Source organism: Anneissia japonica, unplaced genomic scaffold, assembly GCF_011630105.1.
Source record: "Anneissia japonica isolate Jap-2015-1 unplaced genomic scaffold, ASM1163010v1 scaffold1302_len1884557_cov193, whole genome shotgun sequence".
Classification (NCBI taxonomy): domain Eukaryota; kingdom Metazoa; phylum Echinodermata; class Crinoidea; order Comatulida; family Comatulidae; genus Anneissia; species Anneissia japonica.
This window is the reverse complement of record NW_022736804.1, coordinates 717,585-739,945: the sequence shown is the minus strand read 5'-3', so window position 1 is coordinate 739,945 and position 22,361 is coordinate 717,585.

The following is a 22,361-nucleotide window of genomic DNA, read 5'->3' as shown; positions in this document are numbered from 1 at the left end:
CTATTCAATTGACTATAATATTTGAGGATTCATATAACAGAAGGTATTTCTTCAATTTTATGTCATGACAATAATAAAATTATAGTATAGTGGAATATAGAATATGGGTTTCTTCATTTTCTTTTTTGATTTTTATTAATAACCTTGATAATTTTAATGAGTTTTTTAAAGATTTAAAATTGACCTTTTTTTTAAACATTTTCCATATTTTATTTTAACTTTAAATAAGACAATAATATTATTCATAATATTTGGCAACAATGAGATTTTCAATTGATTAGCTATAATAACATTCATAGACTACACACACTCTTAGAAAAGTGTAAATCTACTGTAGATAAAGACTTTCAAAAGAGAACATCCCTCAAACATAATAGAACAGTCTATTTACTGATGCTCTCACAGTCAATTTTCATTACCGTTCATTCTCCCAATCCCCAAAATTCATCCGATCTTATTCAAAGTTTGTCACAAGCGCATATCATAAAAAAAAATATAACATACGTTTGAAAAGTATTTCCTAAGAGTCCATTACATTTGAATCTGCAAACCTTTTATCATTTATGCCCTGGTTTCCGTTGAAGACAGTTTAAGACGGAATTCAAATCCACTTATAAGTGCTGGGTTTAATCAGTGGTTGTAAGCATTACTCCTCGCTGTAGTTCGGGGCAATTCCCCTTGTCACTCAAAAACATGGTCACTTTTATTCCTGTGAAATGACAACTGTTATTTGAGCTTGAATTTAAAACTAGATAGCGTAATTATTGAAAGATATGTAAGCTATACCATTTATATGATATGAATTATGTTTTTAAGCATATCAGAACTGTTTCACAAATGTCATTTAGATAAATAGATATGGTATTGTGATTATTAAGAGGAAAACAAAAGTCCTACGAATCGTTAATACAAATCTGATTCATAGGTTTTTATCAAGTTACATTGAATATGACATATGGCAAGGCAAAATGTTTTTAAACATAAAACAATGTACTTACATACGTAATGATCAATTTGATTAATGTAAATTAGTGACATGATTATTTTTTTAAAAAAACCTTTTTTCCTAACAATAATTCAAAAGATTTAATCATAATCTGAAGTTATTTCTAAAAAAGCCGTTAAAAATAATTTGCATTTGCTACTAATACAAATACAAAGAATAGATATTAGTGCTTTAATAGTGATGTTGCCAACACAGACACTTTCTGTCTAATTATATCAGTGACAAAAATATAGCCAGAGTATGTTAGTGATGATGAACGTTACTCGGTAATGATTTACGAGTCACGTTGATGAGACCACAGTCAAATTGCCCTGGATGATTGGATGGCGTCGGACTTCTATACCAACCAACCGGCCTTTTGTTAAAACGCTTTCCTTTTTGCTGTCGATCCACTACCAATTATTGCAGATTCACCGTTCAAACTTTGTGTTGGAATTTTGAATCCATCTATTTAAAGTAAGATCAACTCAGCTAATGATATTTGAACATTGCAAACCAAGGAACGGAAAACGATAGATATGGCGCAAAAAAAGCAACCCTGTGAACGCAATGAGTTCAAAGAGTCATTCGGTTGTAGATTAGAAATATTTGTATGATTGTAAATTACTTTACAGTGCTAAAGCTATTTTGGTAGCGAGCTGAAATTATTTTATGTTTTGTCAATTATTATATGATGGCCAAATGATATTGTAATACACTCGTCGCATTACTGCACAACTTTTTAACATTTAATTTTATTAAACAACTTTATTAAAAGTTTTAATTTTAAAAAAAACATATTTTAAAATTAGTAGTAAAATTGTTTAATTTTTTTTTACCTTTTTATAGTCTTACAGGCAAGGTTGGATCTGGGTTTATTGATAAAGGACAGTCCCATCATGCCCTGCCCTCCCCCCGATCAGCCTCCCTATTAGCCTCCCTGTGTCAATACTCCAAGATTATTCATGGATAAAGTACCTTAATGGAGGGACACCCACTAGGGTGTTTGTATCAGTGTGTGTGTCAATTGATGTGAAAAGTTATACAGTATATACATAAAAAGAAATAACAGTAATAAAAAATAAATATATAAAATATATACATCCATTGTCTTTGGTTTATTACCAATTAAAACACTTCTACAACATTAATAAGCAAACCAGATAAAACTATTCACAGGCCCGTATCCAGGGGGGTTTTTATGGTTCTGGAGAACCCCCTTTTCTAGCAAACTTCCCGAATTTATAGCGAACCCCTCCCCCTCTTCAAATTTCCCAAATAAGTCCTCCAACCCAACTAATGCACTGCAGACCCACCCAGACACAGATGTTTTCAAACATATCTGCTTTTATAGCATTATTTAGACCCAATAAGCACAAAAATTCTCTTGCTTTGGGGGTTTTGCCGATCCCACCGGGGCTTCGACTGTGGACCTCACGCCCAGAAAACTCCCCCTTGAAAGGACCTGGCTACGGGCCTGATTCGAATATTGACAAATATAATATATAACAATTGTATTAAATCCAGAATTTCTGCAGTTACTGGTTTTTCCTACCTTTTTATCACAAATTATTCAAATTACTTTTATCTTCACCGAGCTAGAAAAAACAAAACATAGTATTGATTATACCCCAGAATAGTGTCTCAATCTGCATGTTCAATGTTGTGTGTACTCACATCTGACGGTTTATTGTGTCATCGTTAAAAATTATCGACCTAAACACGGGTGCATTGACATGTCCTTCACTCTGACGCTGAATTTAGAACATTCCAAAAAAAAAAAAAAAAAAGGAATTTTTGTCTAAAAACATTCAAACTTATTTGCTGTTGTAATGGTAATGGTTTGATAACAGGAATTCTGAAGTACTTGTTAGGTCTCTTTATGTAACTCCCAAAAATTTGAGTAGGTAGATTTGGGCTAGAATTTTCATTATTGTTGTTATTATTCATATCGCTGTGCTAATGCTATTTTCGATCCTTTCACCGACTGTTTCATTACCTCGTTAATTTTGCAAATATTTGCAATATAATGTTATATGTGTTAATGGAAACCAGTGCCAGACACACCGAGTAGTTGTGCCTAGAATAGAGCTCAAATTAATATAGACTTTATGTGAGAAAGTGGACATAAGCCACTAGTTTGTTGATGAACAACCCAGCTTTCGTATTTTACGTTACGCAATAATATGGGCGTGAAAGCCATGTTTTGAAACAATACTGCGTTCACAGGTCATGGAAAATGCATAACATAACATATAGAGGGCAGTACTTTATATTTTCAACCTTTAGAAAAAAATGCTTCTACACAAACTTGATTTTGTTATAAAAGTTTAATGTGTTCAACATTGACCATTTATATTCTATTTATTATTTATCTATTTTGGTGCATAATTTAAGAAGAGGTACCTTTTGGCGTTATTCTCAATGGACTTATCCTTCTAAAAAACCATAACTAATGTCATGCTTAAATGCTTTTTATATGACAATTTCAAACCAGTTGATGTAATATTAACTAAAAATACTTTAGCTATAAATTTTACATTTTTCTTATGAATAATTAATTATTATTAGAGAAAATATTACTTTAAGTTGACTTGATTACTAGCCTAATTTAAATATTTAAGGGTTCTACACAAACAATGTATGGGTTTTTTTTTTTACATCTCTATTGATTGGCTTGAAAAATATCTTCTCATTCTAATTTTAAGTTGAAAGTTACAAATTTACTTAAAATTATACAAAGTTAGCAGTTTGTATTATTTAATTTATTTTTAGAGTTTTAGCTCCACATACACTGCAACATCAATTTATTATAAAATGGACAAGAAATTTTTCAACAAAACCCACCTCTACACTTTTGTAAAAAGTAAAAAATTATATGTTGCAGAAGATTACCTATACGATTTAAATTTTAAGTTTAGGACACTTTTATCGAGAAAAAGGAAGACATTTAAAAATTGTTAGAGAAAATAGAATATGTTCAGCGTGTGCTATTGGAGAAATATAGGATTAATTACACTTCTTTATTTAGCTGCTCGTATATATAATAATCTTAGAGATAAGTTACTTAATATTAAAAGTCAAAGTATATAAACATATTTAAACCATGTATTTAGAAATAGAAAAGAATTAAGATTGCTTGTTATATATATATGTAAGAAATGACTTAAAGAAATTGGTAATATTGATTTTGTTATGTAATTTGGGCATAACATTGAATTGTTTACATTTTTAATTTTTAGATACTGCTGTAACCTAAATATCAAGTTTGTACTAATTAATTAATTAGATTCAATGTTTTCCGGGAAACAACATTGAATATGTTTACTGGATCCAGATGCATTTTTTTCAATGATAATTAATTAGAGCTAATTATCTTTTCTTGGAATAAGGGTACAAGAAATAGATGATAAATTTGGATGAATGAAGACTAGAGAACATTTTTATAGGCCTTGTATGCCTATTAATGTTCTCTAATTAGTCATTTCTCTGTGTAATTTGAGTTAATTGCACCTCTAGTTCTGTGGTAATCTTGAAACATATCCATATTTATTATCCAATAGTTCATTGGCCTTTCAATTGCTACTGTAGCCCAATTTGTTTGATTATGTGCCCCATTTGGATAATGAAGGTATAGATTTTGGGGGTGGAGTGGGAAGGGAATTTTGATACCTAAAGTTAGTAATAATTTTAATTTGATACATTGTGTTTACATTCTATTACATGTTCTATTAATTTTAATACTAAAATTAAAAATATATATATACATGTACCTTGTTAAAATACTTCACATTTTTTGTATGTCTAGTTAGTTTTGTATATTTTGAGTAATCACCAGATGCCTATTTCAAATTGTAATTAAAAATTTTTTTAATCATTACTTAAATTAATGGAAATTTTATTTTATACATGAGTAAAGTCAAATAAATTATTTTAAAAATATATAAAATATTATATGTGTTAGATATATATTTCCTTCTTTTCCAATATAGCTGTAAGAATTGGCCGAATACCAAACAAACAAAAAGAAACAGAGTTTGCAGATATTCAGTTATATGTATATGAAGATGAGAAGGAAACCGGTTCACCGGATCAGTCAGAGGAGATTCAAATAGATAAAGACACATTGGAAATTATACAGAAAGTTAGCACAGCACACAGATCCACAGCAAAACAATATGTAAGTTATATTTTTGAAAGTGACTATTGTTACGCCAGTCTTCAACAAAGTTCCTAATACTGATTAGATGTTATTGTCCAAATCCGATCCATACATGTAATAAAGACATCCAATTAGTGTTAGGAATTTGTTTTAAGCTGGTGTAACAATAGCCACTGCCTATTTTTCTTTTTCTTTTTATCCAGATTCATTCCTTTTGAAAATTTCTTTTTATCTCTCTTTTAAATCCTAATTATGATTAGAGATAACAGGATGAAAATTCTTTAATTGTTGGTAGCGATACTTGTTAAATTTGATTTAGTACTTGCCACAATATTCATCTAAATTTAATTTTTTTTTATATGTAACAAAATATATATTTTTAGTTCATAGTATTAAAATTCACAATTGAACTTCAATCTTAAAACTAGAATAACATTCTAAAGATTAAAGAGAAGAATTATTGGTATTTACTTTTTTAAGAGCAAAATGTCTCTAGTTTTAATCAAGATGTTGGGTAGAAATTCATAATCTACAAAATAAATCACAAAAGGCATGCAGTCAGGAGAAATTTCTAATCTATGCTATCGTAATTATTCACCTAACGATTAAAGGTTAGATTGCTTCAATTTAGAACACTGGGTTTTTGCCCCATCATAATCCCGAAGCTTGTTGCCTACGTGCTGGAAGATATTTAAGGTCATTGGTATAGCCCAAGGAGTCAAGCATGTCAAGATTAATAAAGGAAAGACCCATCTCTGAAGTAACCTACTGTTATAGTACTAATAGAACAGATGGCATAGTTACATTTGAAGAAGTTTTGTTGCAATGGATTCATAGAAATATGAATTTCAGTGTACGTTAGTAGTAGAAGGGAAGATTAATTTTTAAGGAAGACATTGCTCGTAGCTACAGTTGAGATGGTATGTTGGGCACACAGGAGGATCGTAACTACGTTATATGCAACACCTGTTTATTGAATATTGAATTTCTATGGCAACTGGATTTTCAGAAAACCCCATTGTATCATCACCAAATTTCTGCAAGAATTATGATAATAATGACAGTCATAAGGATTTCCAAAAGAAATATGATATATAAATGAGGAACGTGCTTTATGGTATTACTATCACATAATGTGTATCTACTATTACAAATAGCAGTTTTAAATGAAAATAACATAAATAATATTAATAAAATATGAAATATTTAGTTATTATATTTATATTTGATTAATTAATATCGGCACACTAAGCCTCATATAACATTAAATTTTAAAATATTTTTAGAAATTTATTTTCAAAGTTAATTATTTTGAGCCACCGATCTTTCAGAATTCAATAACTTTTATATGTTTCAACTTTGTAAATTTATTAATAATACAAATCAAACATTTTGTAAAACTCCATAATATAATTAACAACATCCTTGATTGGCTATAAAATTTAGGTGGAGAATGGCCTCTACTTCACATTCCTACGGAACATATCCTCAGCTCCCTAGGGAAATATTCCATAATGTTGGGGCCTATTAGCTCGGCATTCTCAACCTACCAAGTACCTATGTTTGCTCCTCTGTATAGCGACACAAAGTGGTGCCTTTCCCCAAGGCTGTTAACAAGTGGTGCCCTTTAGACTTACAAGAAGCCAAGAGCTTCACTACTACATCATAAAGTTGCACTTTTCTGTTTTTTACCACTGTTTGAAGTCAATGAATGAATGAAGTCTGGTTGGCGAGCCAAAAACAACATGGGTTGCTACAATAAATAAAGAAATATACAGCATAAACACTAGTGAGAAATTAATGACAGAATATATAGCTACTGAGAGTCATGGAAGCGATTAGCGTACACCATGTCTACCAAAGACGAAACAGCGTAGCAGATGATGATGATGATGATGATGATGAAGCATTAGGAGCTGCAGTGGTTTGAATTTCTTTAGTTTGCAACCAACTAGAGTTAGCCCACAAAATGTCAAAAGACTGGTGAGGTCTTTTCGATGGTAAATTTGGCCAGTATGTTAAGAGACAATCTTCTGTTCCTTTCTGAAGAGAATAGGACCAAATCTTAACTTTCTCATTTTGAATTGAATTAAATAGACAAAAACTACCATAAATCCAATATGTAAATGTGATTGAAATAATTGAAGATGTAATACTCATTTATATTGAAGGTGTCTTACACAATTCAGTGTGTGGAATGCCCAGTAATCATCGTCTTACCACAGGCCTGTAACCAGGTGTTTTGTGGGTTTGGCCAAACCCCACCTCTTTGCATGAACCTGGTTATGGGCCTGTACCACCCTCCAATGTACTGTGGATGAAAAGTACTTGCATTAATTAACTGTTAACTTGCAATTGTCTTTCAGCCTGAGTATGAAGGGTTCTTGAAGCTGTCAGGGTTGCCAGATCCACCCACGCAGGATGATGGCTACCCGGATTGGAACGCCGGCCTAGATTTAAATAGTAAGTACACTAGTCTAGTTTAATTTACTAATTGAGACACTGGGAATGCCATTAGCCACTCTTGACCCCCTGCTGGGTGACAGCCTGTTCAAAATGATAACCACCAAGGTCAAATTCAAAGTCATCATGTCCAGGTGGTAATGACACCTGGGTAATCTCGTTCCACCAATTGGAAATATGGAGTTATACATAAATGTTCATTCATTATTGTAGTTATCAAAAACCTTTAATGTGTACATCAGTGGTCAGTAAATTGTAATGTTATTCTGCAAAACAAATGGCATAGACCATAAGAAGTCCCCATCCCCAATTCCAAAAAGTTACTGCATATGGGATTTTGATTTTCTTTTGAAGGATGTAACTTTATTAGATGATTGTAAGGTGGTAGTGTGCTATAACATGATTTAAACGTTTAGCTATTTATTAATCAACAATGTTTCTTCTAGCTTGACAAACATGTTTTTTTCTAGTTTAGTTTTCAAGATGTTTTCAATTTTTCTGATTTAGTTATTTCACACTTACTGAAAATTTTCATGGCCTTTTAGAAGAACAAATTTTGTTAAAAGAAGCTATATCATGTTAAAAATTCTTCATTTTACTTAATTATTAATTTTGATAAAACATTATTCTGTACATTAGGAACTGATGAGTTACATGCAACTATTATCAAGCCATATATATTGTTATTAAACAAATCAAGACAATTAATAACATTATTAAACTGCTGAAATAATAACTGATATACTTTAAATTTAGAGTTTAAAGCAGTATTGAAGTATTTTACACAAAAAAAATTGATTAACCCTAAACTCGCATTCCTGTACTGCATTATCCTAAAAAAATAACTTTGCAATAATATTTTAGAATGGTTTAGAGTCATTGAACGTGAATAAAGATAATTATATTAAAATGTTTACTTCAGAACCCAAGGCCAATGTAAAAAAAATTGATATTAAATAAAACTTTAATATCATTGAAATTCTTATAATCAATATAATAATAAAGATAATGTGCCTGTATTATGGCATCAAGGTCTCTATCCACTTCACAGTAAATAAGTATTATTTGTACTTTGTATAATCATTTTTTTCTTAAAGCTAAAGTTACTCCACTAGAAAAAGTTTTTGACATTTTAAGGTTAGGTCCAAAGTGACATTTTTTGTTTGTATGGTTTTTAATATTGCACTGATTCAACAAAAAATCTAAACAAACAATAAGTTAAAAAGTCTGATTTTAATATTTGTTGTATGAAACATTTATTAAGTTTAGTGTGATATTTTCATTACTTTCATAGCTAATTCATTTAGCACCAGTCAAAAGTAAATAAGTTCTATACCATCTGTTTTTGTAATTTCCTTATTTTAAATACTTTTTAAAATTGTTTCATCGTTTGAAGATTATACTGTTTTTTTTTTGGTTTTTTTTTTTACATTATTGCCAACTTTTCCAATTATTCACGGAATTGGAATTTTCTTTACCAGTTTTAGATCCTCTCATCTTACTATCTTTCGTAAATATAAAAGATCGCTAATAGGTCTGCACGTAATTCTATATCTGTGCAGAGAGTTTTGAAAACTGAGCATAAAGTTGTATAATTGTATGTTTATTTTCTGGCGTTTTACTTCATTGAATATCATAAATGTATATTTAAAAGGAAAGCTACTAAAGCTATCAACACAATTGGTTGGCTTACTGGTGACTTAAACCAGGACTTCAGTCAGATTTCTTCCTCAGTCAAGCACAACTGTTGACAGATGAACACTCTATTACGTCATTTAATGGCGCAAGGAAATGTGGAAAATACGAGAATTTGAGGAGAAAAAAACAATCTAATTGGCATATTCCCCCCTAAATATTATATTAATACAAGTATAGAGACATTTTTCTAATCTCTTGAGTTTTCGTTTCATTTTTCTTGTACATGGATATTATGCACATGGGACGAACAGCTTAAAGTCCCATCCGAAGGGCATTAAATATAATTATATTATTTTAGGCCTAGATACAATTTAATTTTTCTGATAAAAAAAAATATTGAAACTTGATTTCTCTACTGTCTATTAACTTTTAACTTATTAAGTTTAATGTTAAATATGAATTAATAAATGAAAGTAATAAAAATGATAATTAAAATATATTCTTTGATTAAAATTATACCTTTAGGAATTAATTTATAGGACTATAGATATTGCACAACATTTCATACAAGTTATATTATATTGTGAGATTCTTTACCAAATTGCATATGTCATCTTACATTTACGTGGGTGCCTATGCCATTAGATTTCGAGATTTTTCGCTATTTGGTCATATGTGTGTGTGTGTGTGTGTATTATTCATTGTATTCTGTTTTATATTTGTGTTATGCCATGGCAAATGAATTTCTTTTTGGATATTAAAGTATTTTTGAATTATTATACGTAACAGGCTAATCACCTTCAGTAAGGTGGAGACATTTGAGGCGCTATTAATGTACTGTTACAGATTAGAATTATTATTCATGTTAGCCATCTTTCTTTGAAAGACAAGTGACAGATGTTATTCTTGTAACAATGGATTTATTTATTTTTTTATTTTATACTGTAGGCACTTTCAGTACTATTGCACTGATTTTCAAAGTGGTACAGTTTAAATATAAAACTATATACAATATATAGAATATATTTAGTCAATGAAACTAAAAGTTTTCCATAATGTTAATATAAAAACTTTTTTAATTTAAAATTTTTATTTTTTAGTAGAATTTTTTAGGGTTTTGCATATTTTATATACAACAGCTATTTTTAAAACTATATAGTGATTCTTTGTTTTTACTAGCTATATAGGACTGAAAATACAAGATGAATGAAATAAGTCTTTTCTTTATTAGTTGAAATTTATGTTTATGTTGGTCTAGAATTGATATTATACAACTACCAGATCTTATGTTCAACAATAAAGATCACTATGAAATTGTTTGGCTTTTGTACAGGACTACTTCAATGCATAGGATGCTAGAAAATCAGATAGATAAAAAGACGAAACATCTTAAAGTATACAATTTCTCAAAACAGGATAATAAAGAATTGTTGTCTTTTTTCTTAAAAGACAATAAAGATTACTATGGATTATCTGACTTTCACTGACAGGAGAACTTTAGTACTTAGAATATTTTTAAAAATCTGATAGAAAGGCAAAACATATTAAAAGAATTTAATTTCCCAGAAGATAATAATAAGGAATTGTTCTGCCTTGTTTTTTTAAGGATTATGTGCAGTTATGAATCATTTTTTGGATGAAAGACCGATTCATTATTTTTTTCTCCTAACACAATTGCATACATGATTATGGTTATTTCTTCATTCAGGATAGGATTGTAACGGATCAGGTAGTGGAAGTAGAATGAGGAATGATAGTTTGAGAATGGCAAATGGATTGTTATCCTAAAAGACAAATTCTTTCTCACTTGATTAATGGCGTGTTGAAATTCGTTCCTAATAACGATCATAATTACTTCTCCTTTGCATACATTATATCCGTTATCACATTCCGTGCGAATTCCGCTTCCTTTGCAAACAAAATTTTGGATGAATCCTGATGATGGTAATCTTCACAGTTTACTTTGTCATTTGTCCTCTTTTTTTAGACTGGATTATTAAAAAAAGATGAATTAATTTGAAGTGGGGAGGGGGGAAGACAGATGAATATTGGGTATGAAAACCGTAACACGATTTACAAAATAACGCATCAACACAATAACGCATCAAGCCAAGAATTCACACGATTTTTAATAGCATATTTGTCTTTCTGTTTGACAGATAATTTCTCAATGGCACCCAATTCTCAGTGTTCTAATTCATTAAAAACCAGTTTTGTGGATGACATAACATATCCAACTCTTTCCATGTTAACATCAATTTCATTCATATATAAATTTTAAAATATGAATTATTGGCGTACATCAATAATAGGACAAAAAGCAATGACTTCAAAATTATCTTTAATTTCATATTTTCATTTTATGTTTCTCTCTACAATTTTTTATGTTAAATTCATCTATGAATAGCTTTATTCAACTAATACAAAATGTTATAAATATTTAAATAAATTCTTCAATACTACCATGTAGTGTATTCTATCAATCCAATTACTAAACTTTTTACATGGTAATTGCATTCTCTACAAACATGCAGTAGGATCTTGAGTTAGAGCCTATTACTGTATTTTACTCCATGCTGTACACATCATAAAATTTATTTATTAAATATTAAATTATTTATAAATTAAATATTTTTTAAATTAAAATTTATTCTCCGAGATGCTTCTTATAGAACCATCTGACTAAACAGAAAATAAAAAGTTATTTTCATTTCTCCCCTGACAATGTTTTAAAAATTATTAAACAAGGTATAATCTACTATACTCTCCTATATTTCTCTTGATTCTTTTACATTAAAATATAAAGGATTGAAAAATAATAATAATATATATATATAAAAAAAAAATAATGAATGGTGTAAGTGTGTTAAAAATACAATTGTTTCACATCAAACTTTCTATACATTTATTAAAATACTTGGAATAAAATTATCAACAAAACAGTGAATTTAATCTGAACAAGAAGAGGCACGAAAAGTAATTGGAACAAACAATTCCCGCCGCATGCTATCCTTATGTTTCTAGATCTGTGAAGGAATCCTTTACTGTACTTCCTTCAAATGTGACAGCGGTTGGCGCAGCGGTTGCGTTTTTGGATGGACCTTGAGGTCAGATGTTCAAACCTTTGGTGGGAATTTTGCTGTCTCGTTAGACAGACCTACGTTTGTGTGTCTCTGCCCACTGGAGTATAATTGGGTACCTAGTAGGAGGCTGTGGTGGCTCCAGAATCTTGCCGACCAGGGATCTGCAATGTCTAACAGTAGGGTCTGAACCAAGGGGCTGACTAGAGCCTCAATCAGGGTTCTGGAATAAAAAATCCTGGTAGGGTTCATGGGGAGATTTTTTTTGGCCTAGTAAGACCCAAAATTGTGCTTTTTTAGACCACAATATTATTAATTGGCAATAAAATAACATTTTCGATAGGCAAATAAATATTTTTGGCCCGACGACCTTGTTGTGGCTTTGGACAACAGGGGTCTAGGCCGATCCGATGGGGGTCCAGGCCTGTCTGAGGAGGAAAATGACCCCTGCCCTTCCCTATATTATTATTAAATAAAAGTAAGTAGGCAATGATGAATACAAAAATCGAACAAGAAGAGACAAAAAGGATTGGAACAAGTACAAACGAAGGGAGGTTATATGGACGGGGATTGGGAATCAGGAAATATATATGAAGGTCAGATGTTAAATATAGTATAATAGTATACAATACATAGTTCTGTTTACCTAACTGTTGAACAAATAAATGTCTACCAAATTCAATACTGTTCTGTTCACTGTATCATGTGTGATTTTTTTTTCGGGTCTCTAGCGAATTTCAGAAATTGTGTGTAATTTCTATATAAAGAATTCTTTTATACAATATTAATGTTTACATTTTAAACCATGTGAAATTTCTAGCTAGATTCTTTAAGTTCCTTTTTTTTTTATCAGATGTAATATCAGATGTTGGAATAGGTGAAAAAAATGGAACAAAATTATGGGACATACTATTTCGCATATATCTACCATTTTCATAATCCTTACATGTAATTCTAATTTGTTTTATGCTTTTTGAACCAACTAAAAAAAACTTGATAACAATTTAACCCAATATGTAAAGCAATTTATGACATCCCAGAAAAATTTAGGGATCCGCTCAAAAATTGGCAAGAAAACCCCGGTAGAACATGTCCATGTGGCTCAAATCCTACATCATACAGGTAGTATATTGAACTAAATTCGACCTATCGCAAGTTCTGATTGTGTAACTTCTAATTCTTGTCATAGGATTTTCCTGTAAAATTAAATATTTTAAATAATTATCATACAATATCATCATTATTAATAAGAATTCTACCAAATTATTTATTTACAAAATATAAACTATAGAGGGCGCAATCTCTGTTAAGGTATTCCATGCTTTTGTCTGACTTTTTTCTCTTTAGAATTAATGTTCAATGCAGATATTCCCGTAGGATAGGTAATGCCTAAATCCTCGGAACATGCTGTAATTTTTGCACATGTGTTTTGACTAAATCTTAGTATTGTGTCAATGTCGCCTTTTATGTGCAATATTGTTTTACATATGTGAATTTCATTAGCGTAATGGGAGCTTGTCGTAGGTTATGATACTTAGGCAACGTACACATTAGAATTGGTGTTACTTTCAATTTTTTTCATTAGGAATTTATTCTTCACAGCTGTTCTAAGCTTCTGTACCTTATTTTTGGACGGCATTAAGATATTTCTTTAAATGTCTTTTCGTAGATTGTTGATAATTAGAGGTAGTATAATGTTTGTATTTGATTTTCTTTATTTTTTATGAAATTTTATTTTTAATTGGAAAACAGTATTACGGTAATTGTAATGAATATTTTAAATTTTTAATGTAGTTATTGTATAAATTGCCATTTGAAATATTAATACATGTTTACTTATTACCATTTCCACATCATCATCAATATTATCATTATCAGCATCTATGTCATTATCATAATAATCAGTTGCAGGAGCATCTATAACATCCCCAGCATCATCATCATCACCATCATCATTATCATCACCATCTCATCATCTGCAACTATAAAATCATTATCATCATTTAAAGGCCTGTTTATACTTGCAGCGATAACGATAACTATAAAAAGCTAAAAAGCAATTGTTCATATAGAAAATAAAAGAAATAAGAGAAGTTTCTATGCTAGGATGATTTGATAATGATTTATCGTGTATACATAACAAAATATTGTGACAAATAAATTCAAATGATGTCATAATCATTGAAAAGCAATAAAGTCGTTGTTACTACTATGATTTTATCATTTTTCCATGATTATGACGTCATTTGAATTGATTTAACATATTTTCTTATCTTATACACGATAAATCGTTATCGAATCATCCTAGTGTAAATACTTCTTATTTCTTTTATTTTCTATATGAACAATTGCTTTTTAGCTTTTTATTATTATCATTATCGTTGCAAGTATAAACAGGCCTTTAGTCTACAACATTATCATCATCAGATTTCACAAAATCATTTTTCTAAGTAAATAAATGAATTTGTATGTAAATAACAAGAAAAATTTAACTATGAACTTAAATCTAGTAATTTTGATGCATTTACAAAATTCAACTGTTTTAAAAAAAAAATCCTTTTTGTGATACTTGTCAAATATCTAACAAGTTGAACCTAAGAAATTTTCTTCAAGTGACTTGCCTTACTTTTATGTTATATTGTCTCGGATTCCATGTCCAGGAAACAGTGTAGAGTATGTGCTGGTTGAGTACTGAACAGTTATATTCAATACAACTTATGCATAGTTGGTTTAACATGAAAAGGTTGTTTATACTGATTTTTGCTTGGCTTGTCAAGACATATTGTTCTCTGTCTGGATGAACAATGTGGTTTAGTTAATGTATTGATTAAGTATTACACTTGATGTATGTTATTAGAAATGTTACCGAGATACAGTACATGCAGTTTTGTTGTCAAGAAATATGGTCTATCATAGCCTGGTTAATAAATGGACAGTCAAAATATATCTGATAGTACCCAATAGGGCCTAAAGGTACATTTACATTGGATCCGAACCAAAATTCGGAAATTGTTGCTGATGCGCTTATTCTATTCTTACGCACTGATTCAATTTTCTGATCTGTTCGGTAGGCTTTTCGATTCCGTAAATTTGGATTCGGTGAGAAGGCACCGTAGGCCTACTTTTTCTACAGTGCTTTATAAAGTAGTCGGTTTTCTGGGTGTTTCTGTCAAGAGTCCTTAGCTGCTGTGTCATATAGTACATTATCTGATCAGACTACACTTGCCATATTTTTTCTTCGTACTGCACCTTTGATAAATGTGACGTTATTAAGCATAGTCTGACAGACAGTGAACAAATCAAAAAAGTGTACACCTGGCCTTATACAGTGTATATAAAATGGATTCATTAAAATTTATACACAAAAAAATCCTTCAAACATTTACTAATTTTCATCAATCTTTATTTAAAATATATTACCATTACCCATGTAGAGTTTAGGAAGTGTAAACCCAGCCTTTTAATCAAGACTTACATTCATCAAACTTGCGTTTATAGCTTCAAATTTGGTAATCCTTATACTGTTGTATTACATTATCAGTGAAACTGCATTGGAGTATAAAGTGGGTAACATAACACTTGATGTACTGGCAACCTTTCCTATAGGTCATTTGCACCCATTTTATGTCATGTTCCACACACATTGAAAATTATTATAATGTAAGCGAAGCAGTGTTTCACTGGTGTAATTACAATAAAAGAAACAAACCTATAAAATATACGTAGAATCCCATTCGGAATATATGGCTCTCGATTTTGTTTCATTACCTTGTAAAATCATTATTGAACCATTTCATTTGACTGTATTTTTGTAGTGAAGCTATATGGGTATTCATTATAATTCAGTTGTAATCTACAATATATGCCTAACAGTTAACTTTATTGGTTATTAAATATAGTATTTATTTTACCTAATATGTGAACAGTCACTTAACATAAATAATAATTAACAAATTTAATATCAGTAGTATGTAAAATTGTGAATTACTGCCTTAAAATTAATGTAATTAATAGACCATTTTGAAAGTGATCTGTTAGATTGGTAATTAAATAAACAGAAAGTACAGATGCAATGTTATTAGTATAACATTACAGGTGTGTAATCTGAGCTTATCTTACAAGTTATTAGCTACTGTATATAATTATTATAGGGAGATAGGGAGATTGAACTAATAAAGTATTTCATGATCAGGAAAAGTAGACTTTAAGTGACTTACTTAGTGTGATAACATTGTGAAAGTACTAAAAACGGATTTTTTAAACTATAAAGAAATAAAACATTATATTGCTTATTTAAATATGTTACTGCCTTCCAATGAGTCATATGTCAAATCTATTTCAATTTTCAAAGACATTTTACTAAAAAAAATCCTCTGATTTATTACTACTGCATTAATATTAACAAATATTGATTGACTGATTGATTGATTGATTGATTGACTGACTGATTGGCTGATTATCGATAGATTAAAGGGTGGAGTAAAACATAAGAATTGGTATAAAAATATGGATTTGTATAAATGTATATATGTCTGTTAATTCTTTTGACTAATATCAGTTTCTGTAATTAAAACCTAATTATGTACTTGCATATAAAGAAGTCAGTTGAGAATATTACGAGATATTTGACTTCATTGTTTTTAATTATTTTTTTCCAACATAGAGTATATCTTTAATAACTATTAGGATTTATTGGTATGAGTTGGTATATATTAAATGTCTAGTCTTTCTGTCTTTACTTTAACTTGTTCATCTTTTACATTCTCCAGCAGAATTATTATAATATTAAATATTATATATATTATCAGGATAGACAGCTAGCTTAGAACATAACCAAAGGTGTCATATTCGGTTGCTACATTTTCCCATCAATTCAGTTTATTTTCCTTAACAAACGTGTGGGATTTTTATAATAAATTTGATTTAATATCCAGATTCCTGAAGTTTTTAGAGTGCCAGAGCATATCACCATTACACATAAATGCATAGAAATCAAATTTAATTTGTAAAATTTATGTAAAATTGTAAAAATGTTGGTTGTTGAAAATGTGCAACATGCTCTTGTGAGTGTCCGTAGAGTTGGTTGAAAGTCCAGAGGTCTGGCATAGTCCATTCTCGCCAGCAGGTGTAATATGAGATGACGATGACATTATTATTACATTGTGACATTTCAAAGCTTAGGTGCAGGTTTCAAAGTGATGATATGTAGGTATGTAGGAATTAACTGTGGGTGTTATGAGAACAGGAGGTTGGGACTGAATCTAAGGATGAGGTTAAATGCCAGTTACTATGATACAGGACCCAAAACAGGCTAACTTCTAGCCTTTAGGCTTTTTATTCCCCAAAGCAACTAAGGTATAATGCTTAGCAATTATGTAGATTTATTAAATTTTAAGTTAGTCCAATGAATGAAAATCAACTTAACTCAAAAGAAAAATTACATTTTCCACAAAATTTTAAGGGTTGAAGCTAGTATAAATATATAATTTATTTGATTATAGAGTAGTAGTCACAATATAATGCAATACTATACCCTTTAATATGCATAAATGTTCCTCAAACCTACCTCAAATATATAGCAGAATGACTGCTATATATTTGATGTAGATAACTTTCCCTCTAATATGCATAAATGTTCCTCAAATATATAGCAGTCATTCTGAAATATATAGGAATCATATTCAAAATGGCTAGAAGTCATTATCAAACAGAAATTACCCTCAAACCACTTTGCCACTCAGTAAAAGGCCTATAGATATTTCCAATCTACTTGCATTTTTATAAATTTATTTTTATATTAATCTGATTGATTTGTCTATAAATACATCATACCTATTCATCTATCAACGCTCTCATCGATCAGTGTTTCCATTTATCATTCACTTCATCTTTTGATCAGGTTTGTATATCAACAGGCCATTCATCCTTCCATATATCTCTAGTACTTATCTTTTTATTTGCAATTTATTGATCCAAACATTAATTTCAGATTTATCCTGTCACCCCGAGTCCTCGGCTCATATTAGTAAAAAATTGCAGAGGTATTATGTTTAGAACCCTTGGGAATGCATCCAGGGGACCTTAGGAGTGAAATCCAGATGCTTTATTAGGCTAGCATCAGCATGTGTTTGGTATTCTGAAGGTTTGGGTTCAAATCCCAGAGGAACCAAATAATTTATTTCTTTTTCCCCATCATTTGACATAATTATGTGTTGATGAACTTTAGTAGTAAATCTTAAAAGTAGGCCTAAAGTTTGTCTTTTTCTTAGAATCTATGTTTCAGTTCACCTTTGGCATCTATAATATTTAAAAAATAGATGTATTATTATATAATACAATGTTTCACAGCTGTGATGACTATCAAGTTTGTCTCTGGTTGCACTTGTTACTTTAATGTTAAGTCTGATTTGACCTGGTTTGTCAGTCAGATGAAATTCTTATTTTTACTGTTGAAGTTATAAGTTTACTGGCTCACCACAGTCAGTGAGGAAGATGTCTTTCATGGCTAATAGGATTATACTACAATCATCAGTAAACATTTTCGCAAAACCCGTTTTGACACGAGCTAACCAAATTTTCTCAACATGTCTCTTGACATCTACTAACTAGATTCACTCATTATCTGTATTTTCCCATGGCTTACATCTCATCAACCTTAAGTCCTGCTGAATTTGTTTTTCACAAATTGACGATGAACCTCCATATTGTTTAATCTCCCTCCGTCAGTAACTCGTGCAAAATACCCCCATAATCGTTAAAGCTGAAAGAACGTTTAATGCAAATTCGGGTGGCTTCATGACCGGAGAATTGGTGAAAATCAACAGACGTACGTTTAGTCAGCTTGCGAGCTCGCTGTCAGGAGTGATCAGGATTTATGCGATGTTAACTATGATTATCCGGTCATTTGATTTCCCTTCAACTAGAAGAATAAATAAATGTGTAGCTTAAGCAGTAAAAATAGGATTGAATCTATATATTTGAGCGAGGGAAATTGTGATGAAAAGCTGTGCTTTAAAATTGTCAACGTTAAATTTTAGCATAAAACTACCATTAAATTCTCTTGTAATTAACTCTAGATAGACCCAGCAGTTAATAGGATTTACTCTGTTGCAGTTGTCAATGAATTAATTGCCATTTCTGATGTCATTTGTACATGCTGCTAAATCAAGTTTGACTAACTTGTGAACTCCTTGTTCAGATAACACTTCCAGCGATATCATTCAAACTAAATTGTTCTATCACCCCACCCTACAATCACCTCCGAATGTATTAGCAACCACCAGCAATTTTGAATTGACATTGTCATTATTCGTTAGGCTCACGTTGCGATAAATTATCAGTAATTCTTCTAAATTGTAGAATAATAAAGTTGAAAATGGGTGTATGTATATTCAGTTAAATACGTTTGTTAGTGATTTTCACTATGTGAAATGTTCGTGCAGTGCCAATATCCACCATTTTAATGCAATATAGGCTTCTATGCACGTGTTTTGTTCATGTCTAAATTCACTTGCCCCCAGGATAACTTCACAATAGAATCGTTCTGCTGGTTCAGACGTGTACAGTCATAAAGTGGGTTCCAGTCAATTCCAGTGTGTACACCATCAGATATTTTTTGTTTGTCAGACTTAATATTTTTTTTTAATCAGATAGCTAAAGCAGCAATTCATTATCATATGTTTGATCAAACATTATTTTGTCTGACAGACTTCAGCTGTAACCAGACTATCAAACTTTGTTTGGCAAAAACTGCAGTATGCACATACATAGTCATGATGTGCCTGTATAATGGTCATTATGTGATGTCATCATGACCATATTTAGGCATATCACATGTTTTCATCTGGACAGGGCTTTACATTATTGTATGTTTGAGCAAACATTATATTGTCTGACGTAACGTGATATAGTGAGTGTATGCTTGATTAATGGTCATCTTTATTTGGATTACCTAATTATTTAAATTATATAATAATTACAACCAAATATATGTGGTATGTAAATCCATAAAATAATATAAAATTAATAATATTTATTAATATCATAATTATAAAAAAATGTTTGATTTTTTTTAATTTATGATGTAACAGTAATGATTAAATGAAGCAACATGAAACAATAATTAACAATACATAACACAATGCTTTGATCTTTTTCCTTTATACCTTAAAGCTGCAATCTGATTTTATTGACCATATTGAAAAAAGACCAAAGTTTTTAATATCTTTAAGCTTAATTTTGAGATAAATCAAAGGCTTGTTTAGTTCTTATTATCTACTGTATATATTATTTTAGTAGTCATTTTAACTATCCAGTTAAGTGGGGATGATTTATTGTTGGTTTAAACAGACGTAAATTAAAGTATTATTATTTGCTTCCTTTTTTTAATTAAAAAATATTAAGATATTATAAGTGATGTGTGCTTTACTCAAGTTATTATTTTTTATTAATTTCTGTGTCAAAATGCTTTAATATGATTATGAACTTTATCTTTTAAATATCCTGTCCTGCCTCTAGTTGGCATAGCCCTTGAAATATCATAGATTTTAACTATAAAATCATCCATTATATATTTAACTTTATGAAAACTATTAACTGTTTACTCTTGATAGTAAACATTTGTTCACAGTAACTAACATTTTGTGGACATTATTGCCTTAAAAAAAAAATCAGCATAGTAAATACCATTTTTTTTTCGCTGTACGGAAATAAGACCTTTTGATAAATGGTCTCTCCACATTCAAATTATGACTTTTCACTATAACTATTAGCTGACAAATTGACATATGGCAATTTTCCATAATATTAAATGATAGACCTACCTACCCCTCCATTTAAGTCATCTGAGAAACTGTCTTTAAAATGTTATACATAATGGATTATCGAGAAATTTCCTAATAAAATTTGTCAGCTGTGTTGATTGTCCATTTGTCATCATTTTATTTTAAAGAAATATTTGATAATGGCGAACAGTCTATTTGTTATACAGTACAATGTTTACAAAATTTAATGGCAACCTTGGATTGGCAGCTAACAAAGCGTTATTTGGGTCAAGGTGAAACACTGGGCTTTATGGAACGTGAACTGAGTTCTGTATTGTGCTAATTTATTAAATGAATATATTTTACTATATTTTGACGTCAATATTTTCAGGCACAAATTGTTACAAATGATTCAAATTAACTCATTAAATACATAACGGAAAAACCACAGTTAATATAAATTATAAGTAATTAATTTAAATACATTGTTAAATGAATTTTACTTGGAAATATTGTAGAATAAGTTTATTATTAGTGACCTATTTAAATTTGTTTTTAAGAGAATTTTTGACACAGATTTCTTTATGTATATGTGGTATGTTTTCATTGTTCTGTGTGTTAATTTTTGTGTAGACCATATGTTAATTTCAGGTGGGTGGTTGCGGTTGAATGAGTGTCATTACCTAGAATGCAGCTTAAACCGACAGAAGTTAAATTTTTTTAGTTCCTATTCATGTAATGCAATAGGAACTATTGTAATCACTTTCACTGTTTTTCCTTTGTGTTTTATTGTGTGTAGTATGTGTGTGCGTATTTATGCAAATGCGCATGCGTCAAAGAAAAGTTTTCCGACATTTTGTTTTACTTCGAGATGCGAAGTTCGATGTGAGGTTTCTGCAGTGTTCAGTCAGGGCTCACGCTAACCAATCGACAAGTCGGCATAGATTAAATTATTTTGGTTTTAATGGCAAAAAAAATCAACTGCTGTGGCATAGGTATTTTGAAGAAGGCCTAAAATAAAACAAAAAGGTTTTAATACTTGCTGAGATACATCGTTTTTTCATTTCGATCTCCATTTTTTTACTAACTCCATGCAACGTTTTTTTCTGTTGTATGAGTAGTCCATAGAGCTATTAAACAACTTGAGTGTTGACAAGATGGCGCAGCAATGCAGAGTTATGTATGTGTACCATCCAAGATGGCCGTCGTAGTAAAGCGCCACCTTCAGGCTTAGTATACATATTATTACATATTAATAAGCCCTCTGACTG